Raw genomic sequence first — 23,015 nt, forward strand, 5'->3', positions numbered from 1 at the left:
ATTCATAGAATTTTGATAAATGCTATTGCTCCAAGGTCACCTCCAGGGTATTGTGAGACTTCCTTCTTCCCAGCCATCCTAAATATTTCCCTTTTTCCTCCTTTAAAGAAATCTTCATCCGTAATTTTCATGTGTTGTCTATTAACAAAACATGCACATGGAATGCAGACGCTCTATATTTCAAACATTTCTAACCTTCAAGGATGGGGGAAGAATTAAACAAGGGAGAAGGCTGGCTTCCAGCAATAACACAGCTTTAATAAATACATGAAATATTTATAGAACACATAAAGAACAAAGGAAATAGAACACTTCCTCTGTGTATGATTTCTCTCAATGTTTCAGTCAGCCAGGTCTTTTGCCAGTATTTTTTTTTTTTTCCTTGAGATGTCCGCTAAGCAACAATGAGTGAGGTGTACCTGGGTAATGTACTTTCAACATACTGTCTCTCCTAATTCTCAAGAAGAATTTTAGACGTTAATCATGCTGGATTAACATTTTTATTGCGGGCACATTTTTTTTGGAGTAAGTTCATTGAGAAGTCTAAGGCCTTTAATAAGTCATAGCTAACTGAAGGCACTATACAATTTTAAACCAGAACAATAACAAAATTTATTGAAATATCATAATTATTATTAATTATTAGAATTAGTAATTTCTCTGCATAACTTAAGAAACTTAAAGACAGTTATTTTCTCAAAGTCAAAGAGAGAGTTAGTGGCTTCATTTCTGTAACTCCTTTCTAGGGACCTAGCTCATATTTCTCTAGAGTTTAGTTTAAATAAAGTCTTTGCAAATAAAATAATTTATTTAATTGGCAACAAAAATGTATATAATTTTTGTGATGAGAAAGAGAAAATTAGAGCATGACAAATACCTTTTTGGTAAATTACTGATGTATAATATCTACCCTGATAGTAGCATTACTGGGTATCTTCCCCATATATCATTCCCCATATACCTTCCTCAAAGTTATATCTCTTGTCCTGTCTTCCCAAACTGGGATCCTGAATTTAGCACTGTTGTTAAGATGGTATTTATATTCAATAATTAAATTTTATAATGCTAGCTTATATTTATTTTACCAGAAGCTATGCTAAGTGCTTTACACAGATTATTCCATTTCATATTCAAAACAGCTCTATTGTATTGTATCACTCTTATCATAATATAAGAACACTGAGGACTTGAACATTTTAAATAATTTGACCAACATCACAAAGGGAAGGAGAACAGCCTCCACGTAGACACCTGGCTCCATGTGGACTCCATTCAGCCAAGAAAGAAGATGGTGCAACTTTAAATTGCAGTGTTTCCTCTCTCCTCAAAGTAAAATGTGGTAATTGATTCAGGAAACTTCTGTGTGTGTGTGTGTGTGTCAAATTTCAAATTTCACATATTCATGTCATATATACATAGGATATACTAACCTAAGATAAGAGCAAGCATCAATGTACACATGTACATTCTGGAATCAACAGGCAGCTGCCCGTGGAAATGACCTCCTAGTGTCCCACCTCCATTTTCTGGACCTGGCCTTTCCTTCTTCCGGTGAGGACCTTGCCTATGTTGTTTGCTTTGTTTAGGGGGCAGATCAACTTTCACTTATAAATGTTTTCTCCGCATGTGGGATTCAAATTGTCTGAACTCAAGGACTGTTAGGAGAGATATTGTATATGAGCCAGGACAAGACTTTCAGGGAATCTGAATAAGGCTGATTCTTAGCAAACCACTTGGAGAAAAGTTCAGCATGGAAGAAAGGGAAATCTGTACACATACTGCAACTGGGAAATTAGTTTAAATAATCAAAGCAATTTTAAACAAATTTATTCCATTGGCTATAAAGACATGGTAACCTAAATTATTATGTCTGTGGACACCAAGCAGGGGCTACAGATAGATCTGTTACACAACACGTAAGCACATACACATATTCAGATAGATATACAGATAGATCTGTTATGCAACATGTAGGTACACATACATATTCACCTACTTTTTATTTAATTGTTCTTCTGTATGACCTAATGACATGATATTTTTACTATGGTAAATAATTTCTCTAAGAATTCCTTTTAAATTTTGCAAGCTAACTTCTACTAACTCTATCAAAATTGGTTGATCCTCTAAAAATGTTGTGTGGATCTATACTGTGGGTGAACAGTTTTTTTTTTTTTTTTCTTTTTCAGTTCAGTCTTTCCCCCCATGCTCATCTCAACTCTATCCTGAAAATCATAAAGATGGCATGTTGGCTGCCTTGAGCTAGTCAGCTAGCTGACTGCTATCAGTTGGATCTTATTGGCTTGCTGGTTGTAATTGTCATTATGTAAGTAAATTTTCCACCCCATGCTTCCTTCCCCTTTAAGGCTCAGATAAAAAATTAGCTCTTTCACGAACCTTCCCAGAATCCCAAGTAGTACAGTGTTCCCCGCTTATCCGCGGTTTCACTTTTCGCGGTTGCAGTTATCCACTGCCAGTCATCCTCCGGAAACAGATGATCCTCTTCAGAATCATGGCCAGAAGGTCCACAGTAGCCTAATGCTATGTTACAACGCCTACGTCATTCACCTCACTTCATCTCATCGCGGTAGGCATTCTACCATCTCACATCATCACAAGAAGAAGGGTGAGTACAGTACAATAAGGTATTTTGAGAGACACAGAGAGAGAGACAGAGAAAAAGACCACATTCACAAATTTTTTTTTTTAATTTTTTTTAATGTTTATTTATTTTTGAGACAGAGAGAGACAGAGCATGAACGGGGGAGGGGCAGAGAGAGAGGGAGACACAGAATCTGAAACAGGCTCCAGGCTCTGAGCGGTCAGCACAGAGCCAGACGCGGGGCTCGAACTCACGGACCGTGAGATCATGACCTGAGCCGAAGTCGGCCACTCAACCGACTGAGCCACCCAGGCGCTCCCACAAAATTTTTGTTACAGGATATTGTTACATTTTTTGCATTTTATTATTAGCTATTCTGGTTACTCTCTTACTGTGCCTAATTTATAAGTTTAAGTTTCTTATAGGTACATATGTCTAGGGAAAAACATAGTATATATATAGTGTTTGGTACTATCCACAGTTTCAGGCATCCATCCACCGGAAGTCTTGGAATGTATCCTCTACAGATAAGGGGTTAACTACTGTATTACTTTCTCCAAGGCTCAGTTCCTATAGCAGCTTCTGGTATCTCTGAAAGAGCTCCTTTTACCATCTGTCTTGCCTTATACGTGAGAAATCTTATATACTCTGTCTCTTTCACTAGTGTGAACGTAATGTGTACATAGAGGAAGGCTTGGTTTTCTTTCTCTTACTCTTTTTGCTAGCAAGGCCTAGCACTGTGTGTACTAGACATTTAAACGTATTTGTTAAATAACAACAGACCACTTTTACGTTGGTTTATGTGAGGTTTTTGATAAAACGTATTTCTTTTAAACTTCAGAGCTATTATTCCCATTTTACAGTTAAGCAAACGTAGGCTCTGAAGAGTTATGTGACTTCCTTTCAAAAGGTGGCAAGAATCTACTGTTATAGCATCCATCTTAGAGATGTTCCATTTTCATCTTGCAGTTCAGTATTTTTATTCATATTTGTCATCTTACTCTTTCTTAACCTTTTAGAGAACTTTAAAATAATGATAAATACGCTTATCACTTTTATGCCTATTAGTATTTATAGTTGACCTGAATTCTACCTATGTGATACGATTTAAAAAGATACAGATGAACTCTGCTTATCTTTAAATTCTCTTCCAATGTACTAAATTTAAAACAAACAAACCAACAAACACCTCTCTTTTGGTGTCAAAGTAAAAAGTTAGATTTTTATCTACAGAAGGCAGCAGTTAAAGTACATTGAACTATACTAGCCAGAGTAGTAAGCATGATTGTAGCTGACATTATGGAAGCTGACAGAACGAACTGCCAAATACATGAGAATAGATGTGTGTGGCAATCCCTAGAGGTTGAGACACGCCTTGAAAGCGCTGTGGGAGAACCCACAGAATCTCTTTTCCTCGAAGATCCCAGTGGCCCTGACATTTCAAGGGAACAGAGACCACTGCTTACAATTGTAAAACACTTTAGTTACTGGTGCGTGTAGCAGTGGGTTGCCTTAAGAGTGGAAACATTGGGCAGAGGGTATTAAATTATTAAAAAGAGATGCCATCCAACAAATAATGGTGGAAATCGTGTCCTGATGAGAGACTTTTGATTCAGAAAAAATGGCCTGATTTGACAAAAAGTAAGTTATGTAGTTAAAACAACTAGTGTTCATTTTAGGATGTGGTTAGAAGAAATTTGAGGCCAGCTCTACCAGTGAAGGGGCTATGAATATTGAAGAGTAAACATGAAAGAGATACAGAGACAGAGACAGAGAGAGACAGAAGTGCCATTAGCTTTATTTTCTGCACTTTTCTTCTACCTAGGCTTTTCTCCTGTAGTCAGTTCTGAAGAGGACTGTTCTGAAATTCAGTCTGTGAGCCTTGTTAAATGAGATTAGTTCAGAGAAACTCTCAGAAATGACAAAAAACTAAAAAAACACATGAGGATTATGGGGCCCCACCCCTAGGACTGATAGCTTATGGTAACACCAGGGAAATGGAAGTGTTCCAGATATAGACTTCACCTGTTGAATGACTACCATTTTTGTCTTCCATGCTGTTTACAATACCTTATAGGAAGCATTCAATTACATTAATCCAAGATTCCCCAGAGATTTTAATATACAATGGAGGAGAAAAGGCAAATACTGAAAACAATCAAAAGACCTTTGAAAGCTAGGAGAAGAAAAGGGATAAGAAAGGGGAAATAAAACAAAAAAAACGAGAGAGAGTAAAGTAACTTGGATGTTAGGGAGAAGTGGAAAGCTACAAATTATTTCCTCAGAGGCCACTAGGAAACCTTTAAACAAGATTCCTCTCTGGCATAGAGCAGTTTGAGCATTAAATGTAACTGATTGCTATTTTATGAAGAAAAATATTACATCATTTAAACAACCATCTATCCAATTGTATTCCAACAGATCAAAACTAAAAGCAGTCAAAATCACCAATATATAAAAAAATTATGACAACATAGTTCTAGAATTATCGCATCTCTTTAGTTGAGTAATCACACAACCAGGTGAGTATTTAAAAGGCATATGTTGACTAAATTAGAAATGCAACAATTTACAAGGTAGTCAAGTAAATACTTTGCAGTATTTATTGAATGAATTAAATTAATTTTGTGCTTTCTAACTTAAATGCTGAGTTTTCTTGGATCTACTTTTGTCTAAATATATTTTTGCTAAGAAACCAAAACACATTGAAATTAAATTAGATTGCATAAACAAAACAATACTGAGGTTGAAATAAGCTTTTAGCATTATTTCTGCAAGTATAAGCATGTGTAAAAGTAACATACTTCTATAAGTCTTTAGTAGCAACTATTTTTAGGGACTATGATAAAACCTGATTTTGAGTAAATTAGATTTTGAAACCTCAAAATTGAAATAGGTTTGGCATTTTCTCATCACTGGAAACTACCCATGTTATTAAATAAGAAACCTGAGAACTGTATTTTCCATGAAATTTTTGAAATGCCACAAGTGGCATTAAATGATATTTGGCTATGTCAGTGCAGTCTTGAGTCTCTTTTCGCTGAAATGCTATCCAAAGACAAATGATGCAATTTGCCTATATGTACTTCATCCTCCAAACCCCACTTTTTTTCCCCTTCATGAACATGTACTGAGATCCATTGCAGGAAAGCTTCCTTAAAGTAATATCATAATAGTCATGTTTCAAAATCAATATGTCAGATATTCCCCATTGGTATTTAAATATGTTCCACATTCTTTTTTCTGTGGAGTAGTATTAGCAAATTATATTATTCTAATTCACTGATGATTTGCCGTTCCCATCTACTACTATGGAAAAAAAATGACATAAAACATTTATTAAGCTTCTACTATGCACCTAATAATTAAGAAACAATCCCTATTCTTGAGGACTGTATATTTTATTGGGAGACTGACAGTAAATAGGTTATGAAAATGCAATAGAGGGGCACCTGGGAGGCTCTGTCGGTTAAGTGTCTGATTCTTGATTTTGGCTCAGGTCATGATCTCATGGTTCATGACCTCGAGCCCCCGCATCAGGCTCTGAGCTGATGGCATGGAGCCTGCTTGAATTCTGTCTCCCTCTCTCTCTCTGCCCCTCCCATGCTTGTTCTCTGTCTCTCAAAATAAATAAAAATAAATGTAAGAAAATAACTAAAGTGCAATAGCATGACTATGGTGACAACTGTATGAACAAAATACTATACAAGGGTTCAGAAGAGAAGCATCTAATCTAGTGTTAGAGATAAAAGATGCTTAATGCTCAATAAAAATATCTGAAACTATAACAAGAACATTAAAATTTTAAATTATGATTTGTCAATAAATGTCTGTTTAGTCAGGAGTAAATTCACCAATTAGCTAGATGTCCTTGAGCAATTTCCTCACTTCATTTTTGTGTTTAAAATAGAAATAATAGTATCAATTACAAAGTACTTTACTAAATATTAAGGGTCCAGTGTGTTTGGTTTAGAAGAAATTCAATTTTTGTTCTCAGATTTGTATATGGAGGTAATAAAAATCAACTGTGTATATGCTTAAGTATCAGGGAAATTATGTTAACATAATGGGATGGAAAATAAAGTTTTATTTATCTTTTTAGTGATTTTATTTAGGACCTGATGAAAAATTTTGTAAATCATGGAAAAACATCATGGATGACATTGTAGCTCAAGGCCATTTTTACTTGAAGGCTATTATTTTTAAGCTATTCATAATGGTTTTCTCACAAATATAGCCTGAGCTCTGTAATTTCTCAAAAACTATAGAAATAGTTTACAATCCAAATGGTCTGTTTAATAAGATGGAATTGCTTTTTTATTTAAGGGATTATGATTTGCTAGTAGAAAAAAATTTAGATCTATTGTATGTGGTTTTAATAAAACGTGGAAAGTTTACAAAGACTTTGCAGTCTTGAACTTTGTCTTGATTGAAGCTCATACACATTTTACAAGCCTAGTCTATCTTTAGTACAGAAAGAGGTGCCAAGTATGAAGAGTTATGGTCCCTACCCTCAGAAAAATTGATGTGCACGTAGTGGAGTGCCAAATGGCATAACATAGGTAATATGTGGTGGTGAGGTCATTGGGTATGGATTAAATATAGAACTACACAGATAAAAAGGTTCTGGTTTTCCCAAAGAAATCTTGTTAATTCCTACTTCTATACTTGTGTCCCTCTAATTCATTCTCTACCCACTGGGTCTCTACACACGGTAACATAAGGTTCTTTAAAAATATTTATTGTATCTTTCAAACTTCTTGCTAAAAACCCTATGATGTCTTCCACTGAACTTGGGAAAAAGACTAAAATGAGTACTATGCTCTATAAAATGTCTCATGATCTGAGCTCTGCCCATCTCTCCTGTTTTATTTATAAAGTGTCTCCCCCCCGCCACGGCCTCCTTCATCAGACCTGAGCTCATATGACTCTTCTGTCTTCACAGGTCAAAACTGATTCAGTCTCACAGTTGCTCTCCCCCCCCCCCCAGCTTTTTCTTTTTTTTTTTTAATATATGATATTTATTGTCAAACTGATTTCCATACAACACCCAGTGCTCATCCCAAAAGGTGCCCTCCTCCATACCCATTACCCACCCTCCCTCCCTCCCACCCCCCCATCAACCCTCAGTTTGTTCTCAGTTTTTAAGAGTCTCTCGTGCTTTGGCTCTCTCCCACTCTAACCTCTTTTTTTTTTCCTTCCCCTCCCCCATGGGTTTCTGTTAAGTTTCTCCCCCCCCCCAGCTTTTTCAATGTAACATTTTATCATAAGCATTTTCTTACATAATTAAATATTTTTAACAAAACGATTTGTAGTAGCAAAATAGAAATACATCACATTTTAAATCATTTTGAAGGGCTAACTTTAGTTTCTCTCAGCTAAGAAATACTTTCCCTTGTTGGATAAATTTCTTTTTAACCATCAATTTTCTTTTGCTTTGAACTCATGATTTGGGTAGAGCTGTTTCTGCTCTAAGTACCAGAGGTAGATTCTACTTAGCTTAAACTCTGAATCAGTTTGAGGTAATCAGCGGCAGACACCAGGAATATTGCCCTGAAGGCCCCTATTATTTAAAAAAAAAAAAAAAAATTTTAACGTTTATTTATTTTTGAGACAGAGAGAGACAGAGCATGAACGGGGGAGGGGCAGAGAGAGGGAGACACAGAATCTGAAACAGGCTCCAGGCTCTGAGCCATCAGCCCAGAGCCCGATGCGGGGCTCGAACTCACGGACCGCGAGATCGTGACCTGAGCTGAAGTTGGACGCTTAACCGACTGAGCCACCCAGGCGCCCCTGAAGGCCCCTATTATTATAAAAAAAAAAAAAAAAAAAAAAAAAAAGAAAGAAAGAAAAGAAGAAAAGAAGAAAAGAAGAAGAAGAAGAATAGAATCTACAGGCAAAGAAAGGTTGGAATTCTGAGTCCATCCATTTCTGAAACTAGCTCTAATTCTGATTTTTTCATTTCAAATTTCTTAAAATTTTACATCCAATATCTCAGCAATCTACCTTTGTCCTCATGTCTGATGTGAGATAAAATATTTATTTATTTATTCATTTATTTCTTTATTTAATTTATTTATTTATGCCCCTGGTTCCTGGCATGGAATTCCTAAAACCTTTGCAATCTCCTAAGTGATAAAAATATTAGAAGCATCTTTTATTCTAATATTTGATCTTGCCCTTAGTTCTTGACACAGAGTTCCCGAAACCCTTTAATTTCCTGGGCTACAGTGAGGTGACTCTGGGTGGGCTTCTGAATGACTCCTGGATGAAGGCTGATCCCTAGAAAGACCAAGCCATGATTTGAAGCTTGGAATTTTCGGCCCTCTGTCCCCCATTCTCTTGAGAAGGGAAGAGGGACTGAAAATAGAGTCAGTGATTGATCATGCCTACATGATGAAGCCCTATATAAAAATCCCCATTGTATGGGGCTTGAAGAGCTGCCAGGTTGACCAACACATTTGCATATCAGGAGGGTGACACTCCCCAACTCCCTAAGGAAAGAAGCTCCTGTGCTCAGGACCCTCCCAGACCTCAGCTTATGCATCTCCTCATCTGGCTGCTCATCTGTATTTTTATCATGTCCTTGAATAAACTGGTAAACGTGTTGCCCTGGGTTCTGTGAGTCACTTTACGAAGGGTGAGAGTACCTTGGAAATCGAGATCGGTGGCCAAGTCAGACAGAAGTTGTGGGTGACCTGGGGACCCACTACTTGCCACTGACACCTAAAAAAGGGTGGAGGCCATTTTGTGGGACTGAGCCCTTAACTTCTGGGATCTGACACCATCTCCAGGTAGACAGGGTTAGAATTGAGCTAAATCGTAGGACACTCAGCTGGTATCACAGAGAACTGTTTGGTGTGGGAACAATCTCCACACATCTGGTGTCATTGTTGTGCATTTGTGGTAGTGGTATGAGAGTAAAGGACACCCTCAAGAAAGAAAGACATAAGAGGTAGACTGAATTGAGTTTTTCTAATATATCTGTTTCTTCCAGGAATTGAGTTAATGTTTCAAAGGGCAAGATTGTTTTTAAATCTTCTGATACATGCTTCCAAGTTGTTTTTAAGAGGTGAGAGTACCCTTCCAAATTCAAAGAAAAACAAAATCTAAGGGAGGAAATAAAATCTTTACCTTACATTCTTCCACTAGTTACTTACAGGATGTTACTAACTTTTAAGTTGGGAGTGATTTACATATTAGTACATGGGGAAAAAATGACAGGAAATGAACCCATCTGGGGACTGATTAACTCTCAGTGTTCTCGACATTAAGGATATTTAAATGATTATGAATGGATGGAAATCAGTTTTAAGATATTAGGCAATTAAAAAAAGTTCCCAGAAGCCATATATATTGTAAAATGTACTTATTTTTTTCTATGTATTTAATTTTAGTTGACTGTTTTACATTTTGCCTCATAATAGTGGTATAAGGATTATTTTATTTGGTTGGGCCCCTAGGCCTATTTTAAAAGCCAAATGAGAACCATCCAATTAAAACTAAATAGTTAGAGAAATAACAACTTTAGCAAGTTGGTCATTTGGAGGATTATCTGTTTGGTGAATTGACTTTTGAAGAACTGACTTTCAACAAAATGACCTAGACCCAGATCCAGTGGGTCAAATTTTACTGTCTTAGATTATATGAACAGTCTTTGTTTATGAGACTTTACTAGCCCACAAAAGACCAACTCCAAAACCAAGAAATGGGCATGAAATAAAGAAGGGCAGATTTGGGAAGGGGGGGTATCTGGGTGGCTCAGTCGGCTAAGTGTCAGACTCGGCATTAGGTTCCACACAGACAGCTTGGAGCCTGCTTGGGATTGTCTCCCTCTCCCTCTCTCTCTGCCCCTCCTCCTGCCTCAAAATAAATAATAAATTTAAGAAAAGGGCAGATTTTAATTAGACATAAAGAAAAATTGTGCTAATTTTAATTGAGTTGACTTTCAGTATGCTTAGACACTCATCTCTGAAGTTCTTTTCCAGGCCTATGAGGATAATGCCTCTCTTAATCCAATCCAAGGCTAATGGGAAGGTTAAACACAGGGAAATGCTAAAGGATCCAGGAATACATGGAGAGGATAAGTTCAGAGGAATGCAACGAAGGGGAAGGCAAAAGTTCAGAAAGCACTGGCTGGGCACAAAAAGGACAAATGACAAGGGTTTTAAGCATTTCACACTATTATTGGGAGAAGCAGTGTGGACACAGACATAGGACATATGATGCCTATGATTGTTTCTTTAGAGGCACAGCCCGAGCGGAATTTTTGTGCAAATGATTTATTGAGAGAATTGTCTCAGGAGAAAGGGAGTGAGGGAAGCAGGGTGGCAGGAGGAAGTTAAGTAAGCATGGGTTTGGTCTCAGCTGGAATGCAGCTTCAGCATGACCCCAGAGGCAGTCCTGGAACCTGAATCCTACCTCAGAACTGATCCTTTCCTAGCAGTTGGCCATTGCCCAGTGGCTACTGTTAACACCCCACACACGATTTGTCTGTGGCTTACTTTAGGCACTTGGGGATATTTATACCTACATTTGTGAAATGCAAAGTAGGAGTCATTAGCCATCCTTACCCTTTATGCGTGAGGTAGTTGATAATCTGAGGGAGCTAGATTTTCTATGAATATTTTTATGTTTATTAAATTACAGGGGCAAAATTGAGAAAAGGTTGACTTTCTTTGGTCATTAAATCATGTTAGAGCTACAGAACTGTTTTCCACTGGTAGATACATTTAGCGGACTAAAGACTTCTTGGGTATACATTTTCTCCTAATTTTTTTTTTTAATTTTTAAAATGTCTTTAATTTATTTTGAGGGGGGAGATAGGCAGAGAGAGGGGGAGAGAGAATCCCAAGCTGCCAGCACAGAGCCTGACGTGGGGCTCAATCTTACAAACCATGACCAGAGACGAAATCAAGAGATTTTGACTGAGCCACCCAGGTGTCCCTCCCCTAAATTTCTTATATCATTTGTTCCATTAAAGTGTATTTAGATTCATGTGATTATTTTTCTTAACAAGAGCTGTGATTGTTTATCTGAACTTCATCGTGACACAAGCAGTGGGACTATAAAATGGTTTTAACCAATCCTGTTTACTTTGTGGGATGGCAAATGAGCTGAGTTAGACCACAAAGTGTTGGGCTGGATTGGAAGACTGGCACATGTTAATTCTGACTGGCTTCAGTAGTGTCTCATTTCAGCTTACCACTGAAACAGTAATCAAGCAGTACAAAGGTTCCATGAATTGAGGATACAAATAATTGACTGCAAAGAGCTTGGCAAAGCCACCCTGCATTTCTTAAGGAGACATGCCTATGGTTTAGGAGTTGGAAGCCTGTAGGTATTGAGAATCCTGCCCAGTGATAGATAATAGCTGACAAATGAAGGTATTTTATCCATTAGATTGGGACAGGGGCCACCTTGGCACTAAGCTCCTCTTTTACCAGTATATAAGACAATTCTTTCTATGCCACAGGTACTGTTTAATTTCTTACTGCTGCATTAGGCCTATTACTATGGGCACACAAACATAATCAGCTTAATTATTGGAGATCTAGGGTGAGTAGGCTAATCGTGGGGTCAAAACTCATAAACTAAATCTATTTCTTGAAAAAAAAATCCAACTATATAAAAATATTCTAAATTGTGTATTAAAGACTGACTCCAACTGACCACAAGACTGATCCATTAGTTTCAGAAAAATTGGTCAAATGCTAAATAATCAGTATGAACCAACCAACATACATAGATTCAGTCGCCACTTAGGAATAGAACTGCTAAGGTTCAGTAAATTGGGGCAGTAAATAAGGTTCAGTAAATTGGTTTCCTCTCAGGTCATGATCTCACGGTTTGTGAGTTCGAGCCCCATGCTGGGCTCTGTGCTGGGAGTGCGGAGCCTGCTTGGGATTCTCTCTCTCTCTCTCTCTCTCTCTCTCTCTCTCTCTCTGCCCCTCCCCTGCTTGTGCTCTGTCTCTTATAATAAATAAATAAACTTTAAAAAAAGATACTGGTAAATTACCATATGTGGAACACAGTAAGCACTTGCAGCATGTATATGGGATGAATCATTCTATTTTCTGTGCAACTTTACTTCAGGAAGTGTTCATACATGTTTTAAAAAATATAATAATGCATTTACATCACATTATAGTACATCCTGCCTACAAAAAGTAAATGATCATTCATACTATTGTAAGACTATTATTATCAGGAACTCCCTGATGCCAACTAGGAATCCTGTGATTTTTTCCTATTGAGCCCAGGGTGTAAACTTTACTTCTCAAAAAACACCTCTCTTCTCTTACCTCTTTGTCTCTTTCTCAGACACTTACATACATATCTTCTTTGTCAATCAGATTTCAATCTCTAGTTAACTCAGATATTGCTGGATGACAATCCTCTTTAATTGAACTTCCATAGTTCAGTAAAATTTTATGAACAACAGATCTGCCTGTTTGTGTGTGTGTGTGTGTTTATCTGTGCATTTATCTATTCACTCATCAGTGATTGCTTCTTCTGGCTACCACCTAGAATCAGGTCAACAGTGCGTGTGCTCTGCATATTCTTTTGTCATCTAAGACAATTCACTCATCTCTTACATCGCATTTGTTGTCTACTTGTTTAGGGATAGGAAATCATTATATACCTATTTGTCACTAGAAAATTAATCAAGTCAATTTAATACATTGTGGGTTCCTTTTGGAAGGTAGGGGCATACAACTCAAGTCAATTATTTTATCCCTTAATTATACCTATGCGGCATTAAAAGAATTATTCTATAGAGAAATAATTGACAATTTAATTCCTCAGACACATTTCAATACATACTATAATCATGAATTTGATAACCATGACCCCTAAAGTATATTGTTTGAGAAAACATAATGAAAATTCTTAGCATTATTTCACTGGATTAACAGATTAATAACAAAACTAAAGAATTTTTTAAATTATGCCAAATTAAATCATTTAGTAAAGAAAATAATAACAGAAGATGAATTTCCACTTCTCAAAAAATATAAGCCATATTTATATATGGGAAAAAACTACTGTTTGGCCTACTTTCTTCTGAAGCCTAGGAAATAATTCAGCAACAGTAACATAAGAGCTTACTCACTGCATTAAAACATAGAGATTAGTCAAGCACAGGTTGCTCCTAACAATTAGGCTTGATAACTCACAATCACATTCTTCCTGAACATTCTGAGCTTTGATACCATCAATATTTTTTAGTCAAGTTTCAGAATCACCATATTAAGGATTTGAGTTTAAATTATCCATTAACAACTTTCTGGCTGATGATATTGAAATACAACACTCTTGTATCTTTGCTTTCACTCATCACCATGCAATATGCTCCTATTTAGTGTTAAAATGGGCCGAGCCATTTTGAGGAGTGTTTTTCTTTAAATACAGCTATTATTCCAGAGTTTTGCCAGCCAGTGACAGAAATCTAACTCCATGGCTTTAAATGGAAAAAAAAAAAAAGGAGACTTTTTGGCTCTGATAACTAAACCATGAAAAAGAATGCAATAGCTGAACCCCGTCTCAGTGTCAGATTTCCTCACCATATCCCTTCCTCTGTTTCTAACTGTAAATGCTCTTCAGTCTCTTAGTATCTTGTTTTCACTAGTGACTGTGTCACCTTCTTCCAGATTTGCTTGCGTGGTTCTGCAGATGCCAACTGTACCCTTGGTTTCAAAGTTACATACTTCACAACATAGAAAGCTCCAGACTGTACTACAGGCCTATTGGATCACTGACCTTTTAGGTATAAGATTGTTTTTCCTTTTTTAAATTGAGATAGAATTTGTGTAGCAAAAAATTCATCTTTTAATGTATAAAATTCAGTGCTTTTTAATATATTCACTCAGTTGTACAACCATTACCACTATCTAATTTGACAACATTAGCTTGTCTTGAAAAGAAATCTTTTATAAACTAGCAGTCAATCCCCATTCCCACCCCCTTTCTTTCCTCAGCCGCTGGAAATCAGTAAACTACTTTCTGTCTCTATGGATTTGCCTATTCTGGACCTTTGGTATAAATGGAATTATACAGGAGCTCCTGGGTGGCGTACTCGGTTAGATGTCCGACCCTTGATTTCAGCTGAAGTCGTGATCTCAGGGTCATGATATTGAGCCCCGAACAATGGGCTCCATAGTGATCGTGGAGCCTGTTTATGACTCTCTCTCTCTCCCTCTCTCTCTGTCCCTCCCCTGCTTTCTCACTGTCTCTAAAAAGAGAAAGAAGGAAGGAAAGAAGGGAAGAAAGGAAGGAAAGAAAAAAAGAAACAAAGAAACAAAAAAAGAAACAAAGAAAGAAATGAAATGGAGTTATATAAAATATGGGATATTTTGTGTCTGACCTTGTGTTTAGCATAATGTTTTCATCCATGTTGTAGCATGCATCAACACTTGTGTGGCTATATAACATTCCACTGTATGGAGAGACTACTTTTGTTTACTGATTTATCAGTTGTTTCTATTTTTTTGGCTATTAAGAATAATTCCACTATAAATATTTGTGTGCAAGTTTTTAAGTGGACACATGTTTTATTTCTCTTGGGTATAGGTCAAAGAGTCAAACTGCTGGATCACATAGTAATTCCGTGTATAACTTTTGAGGAATTGCCAAACTGTTTTCTAAATCTACTGTACTATTTTATACTCCCATTAGCAATGGATGAGGGTTCTAATTTCTCCACATTCTCCTCAACGTGGTTATTGTCCATTTTTTTATTCTAGCCACCCTAGTAGATATGAACTGGTATCTCGTTGTGGTTTTGATTTGCATCTTCCTGTGGCTGATGATGCTGAGCTTTTGTCATATGCTTATTGCCCATTGTATATCTTTGGAGAAATATCTGTTCTTATGCTTTGCCCATTTATTGGGTTGTCTTTTTATTATTGAATTGTGTAAAAACTGTACACACTATAGAGAATAGACCTTTATCACATTTATGGTTTGCAAAAATTCCACGTGCACTTGAGAAGAAGGTGTAGTCTGTTGGTATTAGACGGATTGTTCTATAAATGACTATGTAGCTCTAGTTGGTTTATAGTGTTGTTCAACTCTTATTTCCTTCCTATTCTTCTGTTGTCCATTCAGTTACAGAAGTATGGTATTGAAGACTTCATCGATGATTGTTTAACTGCCCATTTTTTCATTCGATGAATCTATACATAACAGTATGGGCTCTGGTTGACAAACTTTTCCTATCCTTTTATTTTCAATCTATTTGTGTCTTTGAATTTAAAGTGTGTCTTTTATAGACAGCATATAGTTGAACAATGTTTCTTTTTTATCTATTCTGCCAATCTCTGCTTTTGACTGGAGTTTTTAATATATTTACATTGGATGTAATTACTGACAAAGTAGAATTTATGTGTGTCATTTTGCTATTTTCTATATATCTCTTTTTGATTCTGTAGTTCCCCATCACCGCCTTCTGTTGTATTAAATGTGTATTTTCTCATGTATAATTTTGATTCTGTTGTTTCTTTCAATACATTTTTGGGATATTTTCTTAATGCTTGCCCCAGGTGGTCACAATTAACGTGTTATAACAAACTAACTTGGATCAATATACACTTGATTTAAATAGTTTCCAAAAACTTTGCTCCTATATTGCTCTTTCTCCCATTCTTTATGCTGTTATTTTTATAATATATTTCATTTTTATACATTGAATGCCCATCAACAAAGATTTGTAAGTATTGTTTTATGCAGTTGTCTTTAAGATGAGACAAGTGAAAAAAAAGAGTCACATAAAAGATGAAATGTAAACCGTCCTTTATATTTACCCCTGTGGTACTTTTACCAGTGTCCTTTGTTTCTTTACACTAATTCAAGTGTTTTGTCTAGTCTCCTCTTATTTCACCATAAAGGGCTCTCTTCATATTTCTTGTAGGATAAATTTTCTAGCAACAAATTCTTTCTGTTTTTATGTATCCAAGAATGCCTTAATTTTTTTTTTTTTTTTGATATTTTAAGGATAGTTTTGTTGGATATGGACTCTTTGGTTGACAAACTTTTTCTTTCAGCGTTTTGAATATGTCATATTCTGGTATCCATGATTTCTGATGATAAATCACCTGTTAATCTTACAGAGGATTTCTTATGCTCAATGCATTGCTTCTCTTATGCTCTTGTCAGCTTGTCTTTGACTTTCAACAGCTTGAATGTGATGCAATTAAGTGCAGATCTCTGTGAATATATACAGTTTAGAGGCTGTTGAGCACATACAAGAAGTGCAGATTAATATTTTTTCATGAAATTTGAGAAGTTTTGGGCATTATATCTCCAAATACACTTTCTGCCTCTTTCTGTCTTTCCTTTCCTTCTAGTACTCCCATTATACACATGCTGATATACCTCATGGTATCCCACAGGTCTGAGGCCCAGTTCACTTTTCTTCATTATTATTATTATTATTATTATTATTTATTATGTTTCTCAGTGCAATGGCCTGAATATTTGTGTCTCTCCACAATTCACATGTTGAAATTCTAATGTCCAATATGATGGTATTGGGTGGTGGGGTCTTTGGGAGAGCCTAGGTCATGACAGTAATACTCTCATGAATGGGATTAGTGCTTTATAAAACAGACCCCACAGAACTTCTTAGCCAATTCCACTCTGTGAGGACACAATGAGATGTCTGCAACTGAAAGAGGGCCCTCACCTGACCATCCTGGCACCTTAATCCTGGACTTCCAGCCTTCAGAACTGTGAGGAACAAATTTCTCTGGTTTATAAGCTACTTAGTCTGTGGTACAATCCTAAGGGAGTGAGACACTGAGACTGGATAATCTCAATTGAACTATCTTAAAATTTTTTTTCTATTTATTAATGTTCTCAGTTTGGTGAGATACTGTTCCCATATTTTCCTTTAACTCTTTAGACATGGTTTTCTTTAGTTCATTGGGTAAATTTAAAATAATGATTTAAAATCTTTATTTAGTAAAACTGATGTCTTGTTTCCTCAATATCGTTTCTATTGATCTATCACATATTTTTCTTGTGTATAGGTCATACTTTGTTATTTATCCGCATGTTTCATAATCTTCATTCTAAAATTGGACACTTTAGATAATACAGTGTGGCAACCCTGGAAATTAGATTCTCTCCCATCCGTAAGATTTATTGCTGTTGCTGCTTATTGTTGTAGCTATTTGTTTAGTGACTTTCCTGAACTAGCTCTTTAACATTGGTACTGTTTATGCAGTATGCATTGGTACTGTATGCAGCCTCTGAAGTCTTTGCATAGTAAGCTTGATGGTTAGCTAATACTTGGACAGAGATTTCCTTAATGCCTTGAATCAATAAATGTCCCATCTTTCTGAGTGGCTGTGGATGCATTTGGGGACAACCTTCAATATTCATACAGGCAGTTAGCAACTCTGCCTTAGTCTTCATTTCCTGCTCAGGTGCAGTTTCAAGGACAGCCACGGGACAATGCTTACAGCTTTTCTTCATCTTTCCTGGGCAAGCACAGAGACCTATGCATGCACATAGACTTCTAGATTCCCAGAAATATCGTGGAGATTTTAAAAGCATCCTGTAGACATTTCATTCTCCAGGTTTTTTTCTTTTAAGTTTTTCAGTTACCTTGTTGTTTTCCCCAATTGTTATTGCTACATATGACAACTCTAATGTTAAACAACTGCTGCCGATTACTTTTAAAATGCTCCCAGGGAAAAGATGTTCATACTGGATGAACTCTGACTCTAGTCAAATAAAGGAAAGCTTCGGGCTTTTCCAGGGAGCTTCCAGATGGATTAAATAATGGCAGTAATCTGGGCATGGGGCTTTGAAAGAGCTCTCGTTCCATTCTGCTCCCTATCATGGCTGCTAGTCTGGTAGTTATCACCATGATTGTGGGACTGATAATTTTTAAGGCTACCATGAAATTTGTGAGAAGGGTCTAGGAATATGAAAAATTAAAATTCCACAAGGCTCACTGATGCTACTGAGATCCAGGCATTTCTTTTAAATAAATACTTTCCAGATTGTTCCAAGCTCTTTGTTCATTTCTGCTAATTTAATTTCTGCTAATTTCTGTTAATTTAAAAATTGATTTTGAAAATGTTTGCCAATGTTCTGGTTGCTTTTATTGAGCAGAGAATATTTGGGGGTTCTTACTCTGCTCTTTCCACTCATGTCATCTGCCATCTGCCACCTAATGTGTGAGAATTTGAGTTTATATTTTCCTCTGGATTACAACCAAGAGCATCTCCACTGATACCCTTCTCCACTCAGTATAATTTATGGCCTCCAGTTCTGACTTTAGATGTCTTTTTGAAGAGCTAGCTCGTAATTAATAAAATCTCGGGATAAATTCAGATTGACAGAACCTGAGATGTCTCTCCATGTCCTGTACAGTCACTAAGACAAGAGAGTGTTGGTCATCCCTCAGTTGTACCAGCTGAGTTGTCAGATGAAAACCGAAGTGAAACTGTGCTGGCAGGCCCCACCTGGGCCACATTATCAGAGCAGGGAGAAACAGTTTCCTCAAAGTAAAGTGATGTTGTTCTGAACATAGAGAATGAGAAATGAGAATGCGAAATGAGAAACTATGATGTTCTGGTCATTCACAATATGGCAAAATCAGAAGAGAAGCTATATAGTCTTGTCATTCTGCTTTGGTTTCTTCCATGTTCCATACTCCATGTTTGTTATTAAAATAAACTTCAAATCTCAAATTCTATGCATGAACTTCAACTGTGAACTATGACTTCCCTGATCTGTAGGAACAGTGAAAGGCTTTGATATAAGGGATTCTGTTGGGAAGAAGAGGAAATACTAAAGAACAAAATAAATAGCATTCTACTTATCAGAAATTGCATACTATGATTTTTCACAGATAAGAAAAATAATAGCAGAAGATAAGCCACCAAGTGTCTACTATATTACATGAATTCAAAAATAAGCCAGCAAGCAGAATGTTGGTTTGTTTGTTTTTGGTTAGAAATTCTGATAAAACATATTCATGACTGCATTTTAATCAGTAACTATGTTGCTGTTGAATGTTGTCATAATGCCAAGGCTTAAAGATTTTCACATATTTTTTGTTTATTTTGCTTTTAGAAAAAGCTCTTTTCACCTAATGTATGGATTTTGATAAAAATAGCTTTGAGAAATGATTGTCTAAGTGAGATTCTTATACATAACCATAAGCCACTCTTACATTTCAATAAAAGATTTCCCTCTGTCCATTCTCTTAGTTCAAAAATGTTATACACAATTCAGACAATAGTGCTATCAATTAAAACAGTGCAATATCCTTGAAACAAGTTATGATTGGATAAATATTCCAAATGAAGTAGAGAAGGGGATTTTTGATGTCCTTTGTGGCTGATCCTATTTAAGTCTAAGGGTATAACTTAAATGTCTGGATATCCAATAGGAATAGTAAAATAATTATTCTGGTCCTTTCCTGTGTAGAAATAAATATTTCATAACTTTAAGACTGTTAGAAATTCAATATTATTCTATATCCTGGGGTCATTGCCAGTATACTCTTGTGTTTTGGGGTCATTGCCAGTATACTCTTTGGAGCTACAGATAACAAGGAACTGATAATGAAAGTGAGGTATGAACTACAGCTATTTGCTGTGTATTTAACCTCCCTTGCAACTAGACACTCTCAGCAGTAAGACAGAGGTTGTTTCCTTGCCAGGTCCTTATTCGGCTGAACAAAATTTTAGATTTCAAAGACTCTCAGAGATAGACACGGTTTTGCTTGTCACCCAGTCCACGATTTAATTGATACATGGATTTCTCTCAGTCATCTTCAAATGTTATCCTTCATCTTTAGAATACAGTCAATGACTGGAATCCTGATTTCCTAATGACACAAGCCATTCCAATTCCAAATACCTTCTAGAAACTTGTTTGTTGTATAAGCTGCAGTTTGACTTGAGATTTCAAATACTGCACTTAGTTTTGCCCCAGATAGGTAGGGAAAATCGAAAGACTTACATACCATACTATTGAGAAATTTCATACTAGGTTACAAAGAAATAATTCAATTTAGATTCTTTCATTGAGTTAATGAACTATAATATTAGAAGACTGATAAAGATATTGCTATTATAGTCCATTAAGATATTTGACAGTTTTTTATTATGATGATGAGAAAATAAGGACTGGGTGGTGGGGTGCCTCAGTGGCTCAGTCAGTCAAGCGTCCAACTCTTGATTTCGGCTCAGGTCATGATCTTAGGGTTGGTGAGTTCAAGCCCTGCATTGGGCTCTGTGCTGACAGTGCAGACCCTGCTTGGGATTCTCTCTCTCCCTCTCTCTGCCCCACCCCCTGCTTTCTCTCTCTCTCTCAACATAAGTAAACTTAAAAAAAGGGGGGGGGGGGCGGTAAAATTAATCTATAATAGTTGAGTGAAGAAATGTCCCCCAAAGAATGTTTATTAATGGATTTCTGTTAACTTGGAGTTCCATTGTGAAAGAGCATTTCTTTGAGCTTGTCTCATTCAACAATTCTGTCAATATTTTGCATTAGAATGATGAAAAGCATATTTATTTATATGTAGATGGCATGACAGAGAAGAGGAGCTCTTACATGTAATAGCTAACAGAGTCAGAATCCACATGATTGTGGCACATTAGATGTATGGGCCAAACCTAATCCTCTAAAATTTTAACAGAGAAAAAAAAAGTCTTAAACCGTGGAGGTCTATACCTTACAAGCATATGAAGAAAATCCAGGCGTTGTAGGTGACTAAAAGCATATGAATAGCTAATGCAGAGATTAGCACACTAAAACCCAGTCTGTTTTTGTAAATAAAGTTTTACTTTACTATATTTTGTAAATACTGTTTTTGTAAATAAAGTTTTATTTACTGTATTTCATCCAGCCGTGTTCATTCGTTTACATATTGTGTTTGTTTTCATGCCACAACAGCATTGAGTATTGCAACAGAACTTCATGTACCTCAACACCTAAAATATTTACTACCTGGCCCTTTATGGAAAGACTGTGCTGACCCCTAACCTAATGCAGACAGTTTTTGTTAATAAACATAGAGTGTCCATGTACGGGGGGATAATAGCCCCCAGTGTTTTCTGCGCTATTTCCTAGTTTTGTCTTTATTAAAAATTTCAGTCCTGGGCTCCATGTTTTGCTAGGGACATTAACAACTACCCAGAAGACAGGTAAAGGGGCTGCAAAGAAGCCATGTTGAAGACGAGTAGTTAAATACATTGGAAATAATTAGCTTAAAGGAGAGAAAATGAAATCAACATAGCTATACTTGTTTTAAATAGATGAAAGATAATTATGGAGAAGAGTTATTTGCTATATTCTCAAGCTTCAGAGAGCTGGGAAAAATGGGTTAATGAAATATATAGAGTTAAGGTTTAGCATATTATGACAAAGAATAATCTACCGATGATAATTATCTGAAAATAAAAAGTAGATTCCCATTTGTGGAAAGAATCAAGACCGACAGCTATGTCTGCTTTTTGGAATCAATATACACTGTCTGAGGAACAAGAAGAATTGTACTTCAGATGAATTTTGAGTCCCTACAAATTCTGATATTGACCACCACTCATCTAACACCAGACTTTGTTTTGCGCTGATTGGTTTCCAGCTTTTATTTCCTCTGTTCCCACCCTTGGATCTGTCTGCTTTTGTGGCACACAGCACAAGTTATAATTACCCTATCCTGACATCTATCTTTGATCTTAGATGCAATAGTACTTTAATTATTTTATCTGAATGATTATAATTCTGGCCTTAGACTATATAGTAGATACCTGGCTCAAATCCAACCCTGTGATCATATTTACTCATGCAACAAAACATGCATTGATCACCTACTATCTATCAGGCATTATTCCAGGACCCAGGGATATAGCAGTGTTTATTGTTCATAACTGATCTGAATCTGGGCAGCATCTTGGATGCACCTTATTTTCTTAACCACTTGTTGTATAAGGATAATATTCACAGTAGGCTACTATTTTGTACTGTTTAAAGATATTTATTACACACTTAAGTGATACTACTTGGTAGGTACTGTTCTAAGTAAATCTTTACAAATACTAGGAAATCTTTACAGATACTAGATTATTTAATGGTAGTGGCATTTCTACAAAATAGGTTCTATTATTACTTCCATATTACTGATCAGAAAACTGAGACCAAAGAAATTCAATAACTTACCCAAGACTACCAAAAGTGCCAGAAACAGGATTCAAATACAAGCAGTCTAGCTCTAGAATTCCTGTTCATAATCACAAGAAGTTGAGTGAAGTTTCTATTAGTTTAGATGGAAATGTTTTCCCTTTCCTTCCCTCCTTTCTCTGATCTTACTTACATTACCCAGAAAGTCTCTTTCAAAGGAAGCCATCCCACGAGAGTACTGAGTCTGAAAACCACATCAACCTTC

The 23,015-nt window shown here is 36.3% G+C and overlaps 1 long non-coding RNA gene across 2 annotated transcripts in view; it reads left to right on the forward strand.

Moving 5' to 3' along the window:
* The first annotated feature begins 2,416 nt into the window (after window positions 1-2,416).
* LOC128776545 (uncharacterized) overlaps window positions 2,417-23,015 on the forward strand; it is an 82,306-nt gene continuing 61,707 nt past the window's right edge. For both annotated transcript variants that reach the window (XR_008421687.1, XR_008421688.1), the window contains exon 1: window positions 2,417-2,626. This is a non-coding gene — a long non-coding RNA (uncharacterized LOC128776545). The remainder of the gene's footprint in view (window positions 2,627-23,015) is intronic.

This window comes from Panthera pardus, unplaced genomic scaffold (genome assembly GCF_024362965.1).
Source record: "Panthera pardus isolate Hobbes unplaced genomic scaffold, ASM2436296v1 HiC_scaffold_13, whole genome shotgun sequence".
NCBI classification, from domain to species: domain Eukaryota; kingdom Metazoa; phylum Chordata; class Mammalia; order Carnivora; family Felidae; genus Panthera; species Panthera pardus.